The following is a 15,628-nucleotide window of genomic DNA, read 5'->3' as shown; positions in this document are numbered from 1 at the left end:
ACCACTGTTGGATCATTTTACCGCCATTTTATACAAGTTGCAGTGAAATAGTGGTAAAAAATCAGTTAGCAGAGGATGGTTTCGATCCATCGACCTCTGGGTTATGGGCCCAGCACGCTTCCGCTGCGCCACTCTGCTATGCATCAGTGCCTTGGACTCAAAGCTGCGATTCTTAATTAGATTAAAACTAATAATAAATTTGATGAGCCAAGCACCATTGTCGAGAAGCCACACAATGATTTGAGATGACCACTGTTGGATCATTTTACCGCCATTTAATACAAGTTGCAGTGAAATAGTGGTAAAAAATCAGTTAGCAGAGGATGGTTTCGATCCATCGACCTCTGGGTTATGGGGCCAGCACGCTTCCGCTGGGCCACTCTGCTGTAAAACACCCCAGATGGGACTCGAACCGACAATTGCTAATGTATGGGGCCCGTGGTGTCCTTTCTTCATACTGAGTTAGCAGAGGATGGTTTCGATCCATCGACCTCTGGGTTATGGGCCCAGCACGCTTCCGCTGCGCCACTCTGCTACACATCAATGCTTTGGACTCAAAGCTGCGATTCTTAATTAGTTTAATACTAATATTAAATTTGATGAGCAAAGCACTATTGTCGAGAAGCCACACAATGATTTGAGATGACCACTGTTGGATCATTATCCTCCATTTAATACAAGTTGCAGTGAAAGAGTGCAAAAAAATCAGTTAGCAGAGGATGGTTTCAATCCATCGACCTCTGGGTTATGGGCCCAGCACGCTTCCGCTGCGCCACTCTGCTGTAAATAACCACAGATGGGACTCGAACCGACAATTCCTAATGTATGAGGCCAGTGGAGTCCTTTCTTCATACCAAATTAGCAGAGGATGGTTTCGATCCATCGACCTCTGGGTTATGGGCCCAGCACGCTTCCGCTGCGCCACTCTGCTATACATCAGTGCCTTGGACTCAAAGCTGCGATTCTTAATTAGATTAAAACTAATAATAAATTTGATGAGCCAAGCACCATTGTCGAGAAGCCACACAATGATTTGAGATGACCACTGTTGGATCATTTTACCGCCATTTAATACAAGTTGCAGTGAAATAGTGGTAAAAAATCAGTTAGCAGAGGATGGTTTCGATCCATCGACCTCTGGGTTATGGGGCCAGCACGCTTCCGCTGGGCCACTCTGCTGTAAAACACCCCAGATGGGACTCGAACCGACAATTGCTAATGTATGGGGCCCGTGGAGTCCTTTCTTCATACTGAGTTAGCAGAGGATGGTTTCGATCCATCGACCTCTGGGTTATGGGCCCAGCACGCTTCCGCTGCGCCACTCTGCTACACATCAATGCTTTGGACTCAAAGCTGCGATTCTTAATTAGTTTAATACTAATATTAAATTTGATGAGCAAAGCACTATTGTCGAGAAGCCACACAATGATTTGAGATGACCACTGTTGGATCATTATCCTCCATTTAATACAAGTTGCAGTGAAAGAGTGCAAAAAAAGCAGTTAGCAGAGGATGGTTTCAATCCATCGACCTCTGGGTTATGGGCCCAGCACGCTTCCGCTGCGCCACTCTGCTGTAAATAACCACAGATGGGACTCGAACCGACAATTCCTAATGTATGAGGCCAGTGGAGTCCTTTCTTCATACCAAATTAGCAGAGGATGGTTTCGATCCATCGACCTCTGGGTTATGGGCCCAGCACGCTTCCGCTGCGCCACTCTGCTATACATCAGTGCCTTGGACTCAAAGCTGCGATTCTTAATTAGATTAAAACTAATAATAAATTTGATGAGCCAAGCACCATTGTCGAGAAGCCACACAATGATTTGAGATGACCACTGTTGGATCATTTTACCGCCATTTAATACAAGTTGCAGTGAAATAGTGGTAAAAAATCAGTTAGCAGAGGATGGTTTCGATCCATCGACCTCTGGGTTATGGGGCCAGCACGCTTCCGCTGGGCCACTCTGCTGTAAAACACCCCAGATGGGACTCGAACCGACAATTGCTAATGTATGGGGCCCGTGGAGTCCTTTCTTCATACTGAGTTAGCAGAGGATGGTTTCGATCCATCGACCTCTGGGTTATGGGCCCAGCACGCTTCCGCTGCGCCACTCTGCTACACATCAGTGCCTTGGACTCAAAGCTGCGATTCTTAATTAGTTTAATACTAATTTTAAATTTGATGAGCAAAGCACTATTGTCGAGCAGCCACACAATGATTTGAGATGACCACTGTTGGATCATTATCCGCCATTTAATACAAGTTGCAGTGAAAGAGTGCAAAAAAAGCAGTTAGCAGAGGATGGTTTCGATCCATCGACCTCTGGGTTATGGGCCCAGCACGCTTCCGCTGCGCCACTCTGCTACACATCAATGCTTTGGATTCGAAGATGCGATTCTTAAATAGTTTAATACTAATATTAAATTTGATAAGCAAAGCACTATTGTCGAGAAGCCACACAATGATTTGAGATGACCACTGTTGGATCATTTTACCGCCATTTTATACAAGTTGCAGTGAAAGAGTGCAAAAAAATCAGTTAGCAGAGGATGGTTTCGATCCATCGACCTCTGGGTTATGGGCCCAGCACGCTTCCGCTGCGCCACTCTGCTGTAAATAACCACAGATGGGACTCGAACCGACAATTACTAATGTATGAGGCCAGTGGAGTCCTTTCTTCATACCAAATTAGCAGAGGATGGTTTCGATCCATCGACCTCTGGGTTATGGGCCCAGCACGCTTCCGCTGCGCCACTCTGCTGTAAATAACCACAGATGGGACTCGAACCGACAATTCCTAATGTATGAGGCCAGTGGAGTCCTTTCTTCATACCAAATTAGCAGAGGATGGTTTCGATCCATCGACCTCTGGGTTATGGGCCCAGCACGCTTCCGCTGCGCCACTCTGCTACACATCAGTGCATTGGACTCAAAGCTGCGATTCTTAATTAGTTTAATACTAATTTTAAATTTGATGAGCAAAGCACTATTGTCGAGCAGCCACACAATGATTTGAGATGACCACTTTTGGATCATTATCCGCCATTTAATACAGGTTGCAGTGAAAGAGTGCAAAAAAAGCAGTTAGCAGAGGATGGTTTCGATCCATCGACCTCTGGGTTATGGGCCCAGCACGCTTCCGCTGCGCCACTCTGCTACACATCAATGCTTTGGACTCGAAGATGCGATTCTTAAATAGTTTAATACTAATATTAAATTTGATAAGCAAAGCACTATTGTCGAGAAGCCACACAATGATTTGAGATGACCACTGTTGGATCATTATCCTCCATTTAATACAAGTTGCAGTGAAAGAGTGCAAAAAAATCAGTTAGCAGAGGATGGTTTCAATCCATCGACCTCTGGGTTATGGGCCCAGCACGCTTCCGCTGCGCCACTCTGCTGTAAATAACCACAGATGGGACTCGAACCGACAATTCCTAATGTATGAGGCCAGTGGAGTCCTTTCTTCATACCAAATTAGCAGAGGATGGTTTCGATCCATCGACCTCTGGGTTATGGGCCCAGCACGCTTCCGCTGCGCCACTCTGCTATACATCAGTGCCTTGGACTCAAAGCTGCGATTCTTAATTAGATTAAAACTAATAATAAATTTGATGAGCCAAGCACCATTGTCGAGAAGCCACACAATGATTTGAGATGACCACTGTTGGATCATTTTACCGCCATTTAATACAAGTTGCAGTGAAATAGTGGTAAAAAATCAGTTAGCAGAGGATGGTTTCGATCCATCGACCTCTGGGTTATGGGGCCAGCACGCTTCCGCTGGGCCACTCTGCTGTAAAACACCCCAGATGGGACTCGAACCGACAATTGCTAATGTATGAGGCCCGTGGAGTCCTTTCTTCATACTGCGTTAGCAGAGGATGGTTTCGATCCATCGACCTCTGGGTTATGAGCCCAGCACGCTTCCGCTGCGCCACTCTGCTATACATCAGTGCCTTGGACTCAAAGCTGCGATTCTTAATTAGTTTAATACTAATATTAAATTTGATGAGCAAAGCACTATTGTCGAGAAGCCACACAATGATTTGAGATGACCACTGTTGGATCATTATCCTCCATTTAATACAAGTTGCAGTGAAAGAGTGCAAAAAAATCAGTTAGCAGAGGATGGTTTCGATCCATCGACCTCTGGGTTATGGGCCCAGCACGCTTCCGCTGCACCACTCTGCTGTAAATAACCACAGATGGGACTCGAACCGACAATTCCTAATGTATGAGGCCAGTGGAGTCCTTTCTTCATACCAAATTAGCAGAGGATGGTTTCGATCCATCGACCTCTGGGTTATGGGCCCAGCACGCTTCCGCTGCGCCACTCTGCTATACATCAGTGCCTTGGACTCAAAGCTGCGATTCTTAATTAGATTAAAACTAATAATAAATTTGATGAGCCAAGCACCATTGTCGAGAAGCCACACAATGATTTGAGATGACCACTGTTGGATCATTTTACCGCCATTTAATACAAGTTGCAGTGAAATAGTGGTAAAAAATCAGTTAGCAGAGGATGGTTTCGATCCATCGACCTCTGGGTTATGGGGCCAGCACGCTTCCGCTGGGCCACTCTGCTGTAAAACACCCCAGATGGGACTCGAACCGACAATTGCTAATGTATGAGGCCCGTGGAGTCCTTTCTTCATACTGCGTTAGCAGAGGATGGTTTCGATCCATCGACCTCTGGGTTATGAGCCCAGCACGCTTCCGCTGCGCCACTCTGCTATACATCAGTGCCTTGGACTCAAAGCTGCGATTCTTAATTAGTTTAATACTAATATTAAATTTGATGAGCAAAGCACTATTGTCGAGAAGCCACACAATGATTTGAGATGACCACTGTTGGATCATTATCCTCCATTTAATACAAGTTGCAGTGAAAGAGTGCAAAAAAATCAGTTAGCAGAGGATGGTTTCGATCCATCGACCTCTGGGTTATGGGCCCAGCACGCTTCCGCTGCGCCACTCTGCTGTAAATAACCACAGATGGGACTCGAACCGACAATTCCTAATGTATGAGGCCAGTGGAGTCCTTTCTTCATACCAAATTAGCAGAGGATGGTTTCGATCCATCGACCTCTGGGTTATGGGCCCAGCACGCTTCCGCTGCGCCACTCTGCTGTAAATAACCACAGATGGGACTCGAACCGACAATTCCTAATGTATGAGGCCAGTGGAGTCCTTTCTTCATACCAAATTAGCAGAGGATGGTTTCGATCCATCGACCTCTGGGTTATGGGCCCAGCACGCTTCCGCTGCGCCACTCTGCTACACATCAGTGCATTGGACTCAAAGCTGCGATTCTTAATTAGTTTAATACTAATTTTAAATTTGATGAGCAAAGCACTATTGTCGAGCAGCCACACAATGATTTGAGATGACCACTTTTGGATCATTATCCGCCATTTAATACAGGTTGCAGTGAAAGAGTGCAAAAAAAGCAGTTAGCAGAGGATGGTTTCGATCCATCGACCTCTGGGTTATGGGCCCAGCACGCTTCCGCTGCGCCACTCTGCTGTAAATAACCACAGATGGGACTCGAACCGACAATTCCTAATGTATGAGGCCAGTGGAGTCCTTTCTTCATACCAAATTAGCAGAGGATGGTTTCGATCCATCGACCTCTGGGTTATGGGCCCAGCACGCTTCCGCTGCGCCACTCTGCTGTAAATAACCACAGATGGGACTCGAACCGACAATTCCTAATGTATGAGGCCAGTGGAGTCCTTTCTTCATACCAAATTAGCAGAGGATGGTTTCGATCCATCGACCTCTGGGTTATGGGCCCAGCACGCTTCCGCTGCGCCACTCTGCTACACATCAGTGCATTGGACTCAAAGCTGCGATTCTTAATTAGTTTAATACTAATTTTAAATTTGATGAGCAAAGCACTATTGTCGAGCAGCCACACAATGATTTGAGATGACCACTTTTGGATCATTATCCGCCATTTAATACAGGTTGCAGTGAAAGAGTGCAAAAAAAGCAGTTAGCAGAGGATGGTTTCGATCCATCGACCTCTGGGTTATGGGCCCAGCACGCTTCCGCTGCGCCACTCTGCTACACATCAATGCTTTGGACTCGAAGATGCGATTCTTAAATAGTTTAATACTAATATTAAATTTGATAAGCAAAGCACTATTGTCGAGAAGCCACACAATGATTTGAGATGACCACTGTTGGATCATTATCCTCCATTTAATACAAGTTGCAGTGAAAGAGTGCAAAAAAATCAGTTAGCAGAGGATGGTTTCAATCCATCGACCTCTGGGTTATGGGCCCAGCACGCTTCCGCTGCGCCACTCTGCTGTAAATAACCACAGATGGGACTCGAACCGACAATTCCTAATGTATGAGGCCAGTGGAGTCCTTTCTTCATACCAAATTAGCAGAGGATGGTTTCGATCCATCGACCTCTGGGTTATGGGCCCAGCACGCTTCCGCTGCGCCACTCTGCTATACATCAGTGCCTTGGACTCAAAGCTGCGATTCTTAATTAGATTAAAACTAATAATAAATTTGATGAGCCAAGCACCATTGTCGAGAAGCCACACAATGATTTGAGATGACCACTGTTGGATCATTTTACCGCCATTTAATACAAGTTGCAGTGAAATAGTGGTAAAAAATCAGTTAGCAGAGGATGGTTTCGATCCATCGACCTCTGGGTTATGGGGCCAGCACGCTTCCGCTGGGCCACTCTGCTGTAAAACACCCCAGATGGGACTCGAACCGACAATTGCTAATGTATGAGGCCCGTGGAGTCCTTTCTTCATACTGCGTTAGCAGAGGATGGTTTCGATCCATCGACCTCTGGGTTATGAGCCCAGCACGCTTCCGCTGCGCCACTCTCCTATACATCAGTGCCTTGGACTCAAAGCTGCGATTCTTAATTAGTTTAATACTAATATTAAATTTGATGAGCAAAGCACTATTGTCGAGAAGCCACACAATGATTTGAGATGACCACTGTTGGATCATTATCCTCCATTTAATACAAGTTGCAGTGAAAGAGTGCAAAAAAATCAGTTAGCAGAGGATGGTTTCGATCCATCGACCTCTGGGTTATGGGCCCAGCACGCTTCCGCTGCGCCACTCTGCTGTAAATAACCACAGATGGGACTCGAACCGACAATTCCTAATGTATGAGGCCAGTGGAGTCCTTTCTTCATACCAAATTAGCAGAGGATGGTTTCGATCCATCGACCTCTGGGTTATGGGCCCAGCACGCTTCCGCTGCGCCACTCTGCTATACATCAGTGCCTTGGACTCAAAGCTGCGATTCTTAATTAGATTAAAACTAATAATAAATTTGATGAGCCAAGCACCATTGTCGAGAAGCCACACAATGATTTGAGATGACCACTGTTGGATCATTTTACCGCCATTTAATACAAGTTGCAGTGAAATAGTGGTAAAAAATCAGTTAGCAGAGGATGGTTTCGATCCATCGACCTCTGGGTTATGGGGCCAGCACGCTTCCGCTGGGCCACTCTGCTGTAAAACACCCCAGATGGGACTCGAACCGACAATTGCTAATGTATGAGGCCCGTGGAGTCCTTTCTTCATACTGCGTTAGCAGAGGATGGTTTCGATCCATCGACCTCTGGGTTATGAGCCCAGCACGCTTCCGCTGCGCCACTCTGCTATACATCAGTGCCTTGGACTCAAAGCTGCGATTCTTAATTAGTTTAATACTAATATTAAATTTGATGAGCAAAGCACTATTGTCGAGAAGCCACACAATGATTTGAGATGACCACTGTTGGATCATTATCCTCCATTTAATACAAGTTGCAGTGAAAGAGTGCAAAAAAATCAGTTAGCAGAGGATGGTTTCGATCCATCGACCTCTGGGTTATGGGCCCAGCACGCTTCCGCTGCGCCACTCTGCTGTAAATAACCACAGATGGGACTCGAACCGACAATTCCTAATGTATGAGGCCAGTGGAGTCCTTTCTTCATACCAAATTAGCAGAGGATGGTTTCGATCCATCGACCTCTGGGTTATGGGCCCAGCACGCTTCCGCTGCGCCACTCTGCTATACATCAGTGCCTTGGACTCAAAGCTGCGATTCTTAATTAGATTAAAACTAATAATAAATTTGATGAGCCAAGCACCATTGTCGAGAAGCCACACAATGATTTGAGATGACCACTGTTGGATCATTTTACCGCCATTTAATACAAGTTGCAGTGAAATAGTGGTAAAAAATCAGTTAGCAGAGGATGGTTTCGATCCATCGACCTCTGGGTTATGGGGCCAGCACGCTTCCGCTGGGCCACTCTGCTGTAAAACACCCCAGATGAGACTCGAACCGACAATTGCTAATGTATGAGGCCCGTGGAGTCCTTTCTTCATACTGCGTTAGCAGAGGATGGTTTCGATCCATCGACCTCTGGGTTATGAGCCCAGCACGCTTCCGCTGCGCCACTCTGCTATACATCAGTGCCTTGGACTCAAAGCTGCGATTCTTAATTAGTTTAATACTAATATTAAATTTGATGAGCAAAGCACTATTGTCGAGAAGCCACACAATGATTTGAGATGACCACTGTTGGATCATTATCCTCCATTTAATACAAGTTGCAGTGAAAGAGTGCAAAAAAATCAGTTAGCAGAGGATGGTTTCGATCCATCGACCTCTGGGTTATGGGCCCAGCACGCTTCCGCTGCGCCACTCTGCTGTAAATAACCACAGATGGGACTCGAACCGACAATTCCTAATGTATGAGGCCAGTGGAGTCCTTTCTTCATACCAAATTAGCAGAGGATGGTTTCGATCCATCGACCTCTGGGTTATGGGCCCAGCACGCTTCCGCTGCGCCACTCTGCTGTAAATAACCACAGATGGGACTCGAACCGACAATTCCTAATGTATGAGGCCAGTGGAGTCCTTTCTTCATACCAAATTAGCAGAGGATGGTTTCGATCCATCGACCTCTGGGTTATGGGCCCAGCACGCTTCCGCTGCGCCACTCTGCTACACATCAGTGCATTGGACTCAAAGCTGCGATTCTTAATTAGTTTAATACTAATTTTAAATTTGATGAGCAAAGCACTATTGTCGAGCAGCCACACAATGATTTGAGATGACCACTTTTGGATCATTATCCGCCATTTAATACAGGTTGCAGTGAAAGAGTGCAAAAAAAGCAGTTAGCAGAGGATGGTTTCGATCCATCGACCTCTGGGTTATGGGCCCAGCACGCTTCCGCTGCGCCACTCTGCTACACATCAATGCTTTGGACTCGAAGATGCGATTCTTAAATAGTTTAATACTAATATTAAATTTGATAAGCAAAGCACTATTGTCGAGAAGCCACACAATGATTTGAGATGACCACTGTTGGATCATTATCCTCCATTTAATACAAGTTGCAGTGAAAGAGTGCAAAAAAATCAGTTAGCAGAGGATGGTTTCGATCCATCGACCTCTGGGTTATGGGGCCAGCACGCTTCCGCTGGGCCACTCTGCTGTAAAACACCCCAGATGGGACTCGAACCGACAATTGCTAATGTATGAGGCCCGTGGAGTCCTTTCTTCATACTGCGTTAGCAGAGGATGGTTTCGATCCATCGACCTCTGGGTTATGAGCCCAGCACGCTTCCGCTGCGCCACTCTGCTATACATCAGTGCCTTGGACTCAAAGCTGCGATTCTTAATTAGTTTAATACTAATATTAAATTTGATGAGCAAAGCACTATTGTCGAGAAGCCACACAATGATTTGAGATGACCACTGTTGGATCATTATCCTCCATTTAATACAAGTTGCAGTGAAAGAGTGCAAAAAAATCAGTTAGCAGAGGATGGTTTCGATCCATCGACCTCTGGGTTATGGGCCCAGCACGCTTCCGCTGCGCCACTCTGCTGTAAATAACCACAGATGGGACTCGAACCGACAATTCCTAATGTATGAGGCCAGTGGAGTCCTTTCTTCATACCAAATTAGCAGAGGATGGTTTCGATCCATCGACCTCTGGGTTATGGGCCCAGCACGCTTCCGCTGCGCCACTCTGCTATACATCAGTGCCTTGGACTCAAAGCTGCGATTCTTAATTAGATTAAAACTAATAATAAATTTGATGAGCCAAGCACCATTGTCGAGAAGCCACACAATGATTTGAGATGACCACTGTTGGATCATTTTACCGCCATTTAATACAAGTTGCAGTGAAATAGTGGTAAAAAATCAGTTAGCAGAGGATGGTTTCGATCCATCGACCTCTGGGTTATGGGGCCAGCACGCTTCCGCTGGGCCACTCTGCTGTAAAACACCCCAGATGGGACTCGAACCGACAATTGCTAATGTATGAGGCCCGTGGAGTCCTTTCTTCATACTGCGTTAGCAGAGGATGGTTTCGATCCATCGACCTCTGGGTTATGAGCCCAGCACGCTTCCGCTGCGCCACTCTGCTATACATCAGTGCCTTGGACTCAAAGCTGCGATTCTTAATTAGTTTAATACTAATATTAAATTTGATGAGCAAAGCACTATTGTCGAGAAGCCACACAATGATTTGAGATGACCACTGTTGGATCATTATCCTCCATTTAATACAAGTTGCAGTGAAAGAGTGCAAAAAAATCAGTTAGCAGAGGATGGTTTCGATCCATCGACCTCTGGGTTATGGGCCCAGCACGCTTCCGCTGCGCCACTCTGCTGTAAATAACCACAGATGGGACTCGAACCGACAATTCCTAATGTATGAGGCCAGTGGAGTCCTTTCTTCATACCAAATTAGCAGAGGATGGTTTCGATCCATCGACCTCTGGGTTATGGGCCCAGCACGCTTCCGCTGCGCCACTCTGCTGTAAATAACCACAGATGGGACTCGAACCGACAATTCCTAATGTATGAGGCCAGTGGAGTCCTTTCTTCATACCAAATTAGCAGAGGATGGTTTCGATCCATCGACCTCTGGGTTATGGGCCCAGCACGCTTCCGCTGCGCCACTCTGCTACACATCAGTGCATTGGACTCAAAGCTGCGATTCTTAATTAGTTTAATACTAATTTTAAATTTGATGAGCAAAGCACTATTGTCGAGCAGCCACACAATGATTTGAGATGACCACTTTTGGATCATTATCCGCCATTTAATACAGGTTGCAGTGAAAGAGTGCAAAAAAAGCAGTTAGCAGAGGATGGTTTCGATCCATCGACCTCTGGGTTATGGGCCCAGCACGCTTCCGCTGCGCCACTCTGCTACACATCAATGCTTTGGACTCGAAGATGCGATTCTTAAATAGTTTAATACTAATATTAAATTTGATAAGCAAAGCACTATTGTCGAGAAGCCACACAATGATTTGAGATGACCACTGTTGGATCATTATCCTCCATTTAATACAAGTTGCAGTGAAAGAGTGCAAAAAAATCAGTTAGCAGAGGATGGTTTCAATCCATCGACCTCTGGGTTATGGGCCCAGCACGCTTCCGCTGCGCCACTCTGCTGTAAATAACCACAGATGGGACTCGAACCGACAATTCCTAATGTATGAGGCCAGTGGAGTCCTTTCTTCATACCAAATTAGCAGAGGATGGTTTCGATCCATCGACCTCTGGGTTATGGGCCCAGCACGCTTCCGCTGCGCCACTCTGCTATACATCAGTGCCTTGGACTCAAAGCTGCGATTCTTAATTAGATTAAAACTAATAATAAATTTGATGAGCCAAGCACCATTGTCGAGAAGCCACACAATGATTTGAGATGACCACTGTTGGATCATTTTACCGCCATTTAATACAAGTTGCAGTGAAATAGTGGTAAAAAATCAGTTAGCAGAGGATGGTTTCGATCCATCGACCTCTGGGTTATGGGGCCAGCACGCTTCCGCTGGGCCACTCTGCTGTAAAACACCACAGATGGGACTCGAACCGACAATTCCTAATGTATGAGGCCAGTGGAGTCCTTTCTTCATACCAAATTAGCAGAGGATGGTTTCGATCCATCGACCTCTGGGTTATGGGCCCAGCACGCTTCCGCTGCGCCACTCTGCTATACATCAGTGCCTTGGACTCAAAGCTGCGATTCTTAATTAGATTAAAACTAATAATAAATTTGATGAGCCAAGCACCATTGTCGAGAAGCCACACAATGATTTGAGATGACCACTGTTGGATCATTTTACCGCCATTTAATACAAGTTGCAGTGAAATAGTGGTAAAAAATCAGTTAGCAGAGGATGGTTTCGATCCATCGACCTCTGGGTTATGGGGCCAGCACGCTTCCGCTGGGCCACTCTGCTGTAAAACACCCCAGATGGGACTCGAACCGACAATTGCTAATGTATGAGGCCCGTGGAGTCCTTTCTTCATACTGCGTTAGCAGAGGATGGTTTCGATCCATCGACCTCTGGGTTATGAGCCCAGCACGCTTCCGCTGCGCCACTCTGCTATACATCAGTGCCTTGGACTCAAAGCTGCGATTCTTAATTAGTTTAATACTAATATTAAATTTGATGAGCAAAGCACTATTGTCGAGAAGCCACACAATGATTTGAGATGACCACTGTTGGATCATTATCCTCCATTTAATACAAGTTGCAGTGAAAGAGTGCAAAAAAATCAGTTAGCAGAGGATGGTTTCGATCCATCGACCTCTGGGTTATGGGCCCAGCACGCTTCCGCTGCGCCACTCTGCTGTAAATAACCACAGATGGGACTCGAACCGACAATTCCTAATGTATGAGGCCAGTGGAGTCCTTTCTTCATACCAAATTAGCAGAGGATGGTTTCGATCCATCGACCTCTGGGTTATGGGCCCAGCACGCTTCCGCTGCGCCACTCTGCTATACATCAGTGCCTTGGACTCAAAGCTGCGATTCTTAATTAGATTAAAACTAATAATAAATTTGATGAGCCAAGCACCATTGTCGAGAAGCCACACAATGATTTGAGATGACCACTGTTGGATCATTTTACCGCCATTTAATACAAGTTGCAGTGAAATAGTGGTAAAAAATCAGTTAGCAGAGGATGGTTTCGATCCATCGACCTCTGGGTTATGGGGCCAGCACGCTTCCGCTGGGCCACTCTGCTGTAAAACACCCCAGATGGGACTCGAACCGACAATTGCTAATGTATGAGGCCCGTGGAGTCCTTTCTTCATACTGCGTTAGCAGAGGATGGTTTCGATCCATCGACCTCTGGGTTATGAGCCCAGCACGCTTCCGCTGCGCCACTCTGCTATACATCAGTGCCTTGGACTCAAAGCTGCGATTCTTAATTAGTTTAATACTAATATTAAATTTGATGAGCAAAGCACTATTGTCGAGAAGCCACACAATGATTTGAGATGACCACTGTTGGATCATTATCCTCCATTTAATACAAGTTGCAGTGAAAGAGTGCAAAAAAATCAGTTAGCAGAGGATGGTTTCGATCCATCGACCTCTGGGTTATGGGCCCAGCACGCTTCCGCTGCGCCACTCTGCTGTAAATAACCACAGATGGGACTCGAACCGACAATTCCTAATGTATGAGGCCAGTGGAGTCCTTTCTTCATACCAAATTAGCAGAGGATGGTTTCGATCCATCGACCTCTGGGTTATGGGCCCAGCACGCTTCCGCTGCGCCACTCTGCTACACATCAGTGCATTGGACTCAAAGCTGCGATTCTTAATTAGTTTTAATACTAATTTTAAATTTGATGAGGTATGCACTATTGTCGAGCAGCCACACAATGATTTGAGATGACCACGGTTGGATCATTATCCGCCATTTAATACAGGTTGCAGTGAAAGAGTGCAAAAAAAGCAGTTAGCAGAGGATGGTTTCGATCCATCGACCTCTGGGTTATGGGCCCAGCACGCTTCCGCTGCGCCACTCTGCTACACATCAGTGCCTTGGACTCAAAGCTGCGATTCTTAATTAGTTTAATACTAATATTAAATTTGATGAGCAAAGCACTATTGTCGAGAAGCCACACAATGATTTGAGATGACCACTGTTGGATCATTATCCTCCATTTAATACAAGTTGCAGTGAAAGAGTGCAAAAAAATCAGTTAGCAGAGGATGGTTTCTATCCATCGACCTCTGGGTTATGGGCCCAGCACGCTTCCGCTGCGCCACTCTGCTATACATCAGTGCCTTGGACTCAAAGCTGCGATTCTTAATTAGTTTAATACTAATATTAAATTTGATGAGCAAAGCACTATTGTCGAGAAGCCACACAATGATTTGAGATGACCACTGTTGGATCATTATCCTCCATTTAATACAAGTTGCAGTGAAAGAGTGGTAAAAAAGCAGTTAGCAGAGGATGGTTTCGATCCATCGACCTCTGGGTTATGGGCCCAGCACGCTTCCGCTGCGCCACTCTGCTTTAAATCACCCCAGATGGGACTCGAACCGACAATTGCTAATGTATGAGGCCCGTGGAGTCCTTTCTTCATACTGCGTTAGCAGAGGATGGTTTCGATCCATCGACCTCTGGGTTATGGGCCCAGCACGCTTCCGCTGCGCCACTCTGCTATACATCAGTGCCTTGGACTCAAAGCTGCGATTCTTAATTAGTTTAATACTAATATTAAATTTGATGAGCAAAGCACTATTGTCGAGAAGCCACACAATGATTTGAGATGACCACTGTTGGATCATTATCCTCCATTTAATACAAGTTGCAGTGAAAGAGTGCAAAAAAATCAGTTAGCAGAGGATGGTTTCAATCCATCGACCTCTGGGTTATGGGCCCAGCACGCTTCCGCTGCGCCACTCTGCTGTAAATAACCACAGATGGGACTCGAACCGACAATTCCTAATGTATGAAGCCAGTGGAGTCCTTTCTTCATACCAAATTAGCAGAGGATGGTTTCGATCCATCGACCTCTGGGTTATGGGCCCAGCACGCTTCCGCTGCGCCACTCTGCTATACATCAGTGCCTTGGACTCAAAGCTGCGATTCTTAATTAGATTAAAACTAATAATAAATTTGATGAGCCAAGCACCATTGTCGAGAAGCCACACAATGATTTGAGATGACCACTGTTGGATCATTTTACCGCCATTTAATACAAGTTGCAGTGAAATAGTGGTAAAAAATCAGTTAGCAGAGGATGGTTTCGATCCATCGACCTCTGGGTTATGGGGCCAGCACGCTTCCGCTGGGCCACTCTGCCGTAAAACACCCCAGATGGGACTCGAACCGACAATTGCTAATGTATGGGGCCCGCACGCTTCCGCTGGGCCACTCTGCCGTAAAACACCCCAGATGGGACTCGAACCGACAATTGCTAATGTATGGGGCCCGTGGAGTCCTTTCTTCATACTAAGTTAGCAGAGGATGGTTTCGATCCATCGACCTCTGGGTTATGGGCCCAGCACGCTTCCGCTGCGCCACTCTGCTACACATCAGTGCCTTGGACTCAAAGCTGCGATTCTTAATTAGTTTAATACTAATTTTAAATTTGATGAGCAAAGCACTATTGTCGAGCAGCCACACAATGATTTGAGATGACCACTGTTGGATCATTATCCGCCATTTAATACAAGTTGCAGTGAAAGAGTGCAAAAAAAGCAGTTAGCAGAGGATGGTTTCGATCCATCGACCTCTGGGTTATGGGCCCAGCACGCTTCCGCTGCGCCACTCTGCTACAC

At 46.0% G+C, this 15,628-nt stretch overlaps 1 protein-coding gene and 8 non-coding genes across 10 annotated transcripts in view; 1 reads left to right on the top strand and 8 right to left on the bottom strand.

Moving 5' to 3' along the window:
• Nucleotides 1–15,628, top strand: part of sema3h (sema domain, immunoglobulin domain (Ig), short basic domain, secreted, (semaphorin) 3H) — a 124,074-nt gene that overhangs the window by 59,409 nt on the left and 49,037 nt on the right. The gene's annotated exons all lie outside the window — the stretch shown is intronic.
• trnam-cau (transfer RNA methionine (anticodon CAU)) lies at nt 3,883–3,954 on the bottom strand. Its single transcript has one exon. It is a non-coding gene; the product is annotated as a tRNA-Met (tRNA).
• Nucleotides 4,676–4,747, bottom strand: trnam-cau (transfer RNA methionine (anticodon CAU)). Its single transcript has one exon. It is a non-coding gene; the product is annotated as a tRNA-Met (tRNA).
• trnam-cau (transfer RNA methionine (anticodon CAU)) lies at nt 7,599–7,670 on the bottom strand. The gene has a single exon. It is a non-coding gene; the product is annotated as a tRNA-Met (tRNA).
• On the bottom strand, nt 8,392–8,463 carry trnam-cau (transfer RNA methionine (anticodon CAU)). The gene has a single exon. It is a non-coding gene; the product is annotated as a tRNA-Met (tRNA).
• trnam-cau (transfer RNA methionine (anticodon CAU)) lies at nt 9,580–9,651 on the bottom strand. The gene has a single exon. It is a non-coding gene; the product is annotated as a tRNA-Met (tRNA).
• Nucleotides 10,373–10,444, bottom strand: trnam-cau (transfer RNA methionine (anticodon CAU)). The gene has a single exon. It is a non-coding gene; the product is annotated as a tRNA-Met (tRNA).
• On the bottom strand, nt 12,355–12,426 carry trnam-cau (transfer RNA methionine (anticodon CAU)). Its single transcript has one exon. It is a non-coding gene; the product is annotated as a tRNA-Met (tRNA).
• trnam-cau (transfer RNA methionine (anticodon CAU)) lies at nt 13,148–13,219 on the bottom strand. Its single transcript has one exon. It is a non-coding gene; the product is annotated as a tRNA-Met (tRNA).

This window comes from Gasterosteus aculeatus, chromosome 2 (assembly GCF_964276395.1).
Source record: "Gasterosteus aculeatus chromosome 2, fGasAcu3.hap1.1, whole genome shotgun sequence".
NCBI classification, from domain to species: Eukaryota; Metazoa; Chordata; class Actinopteri; order Perciformes; family Gasterosteidae; genus Gasterosteus; species Gasterosteus aculeatus.
The sequence above is the reverse complement of the archived record's forward strand: the minus strand, read 5'-3'. Positions and strand labels throughout refer to the sequence as shown.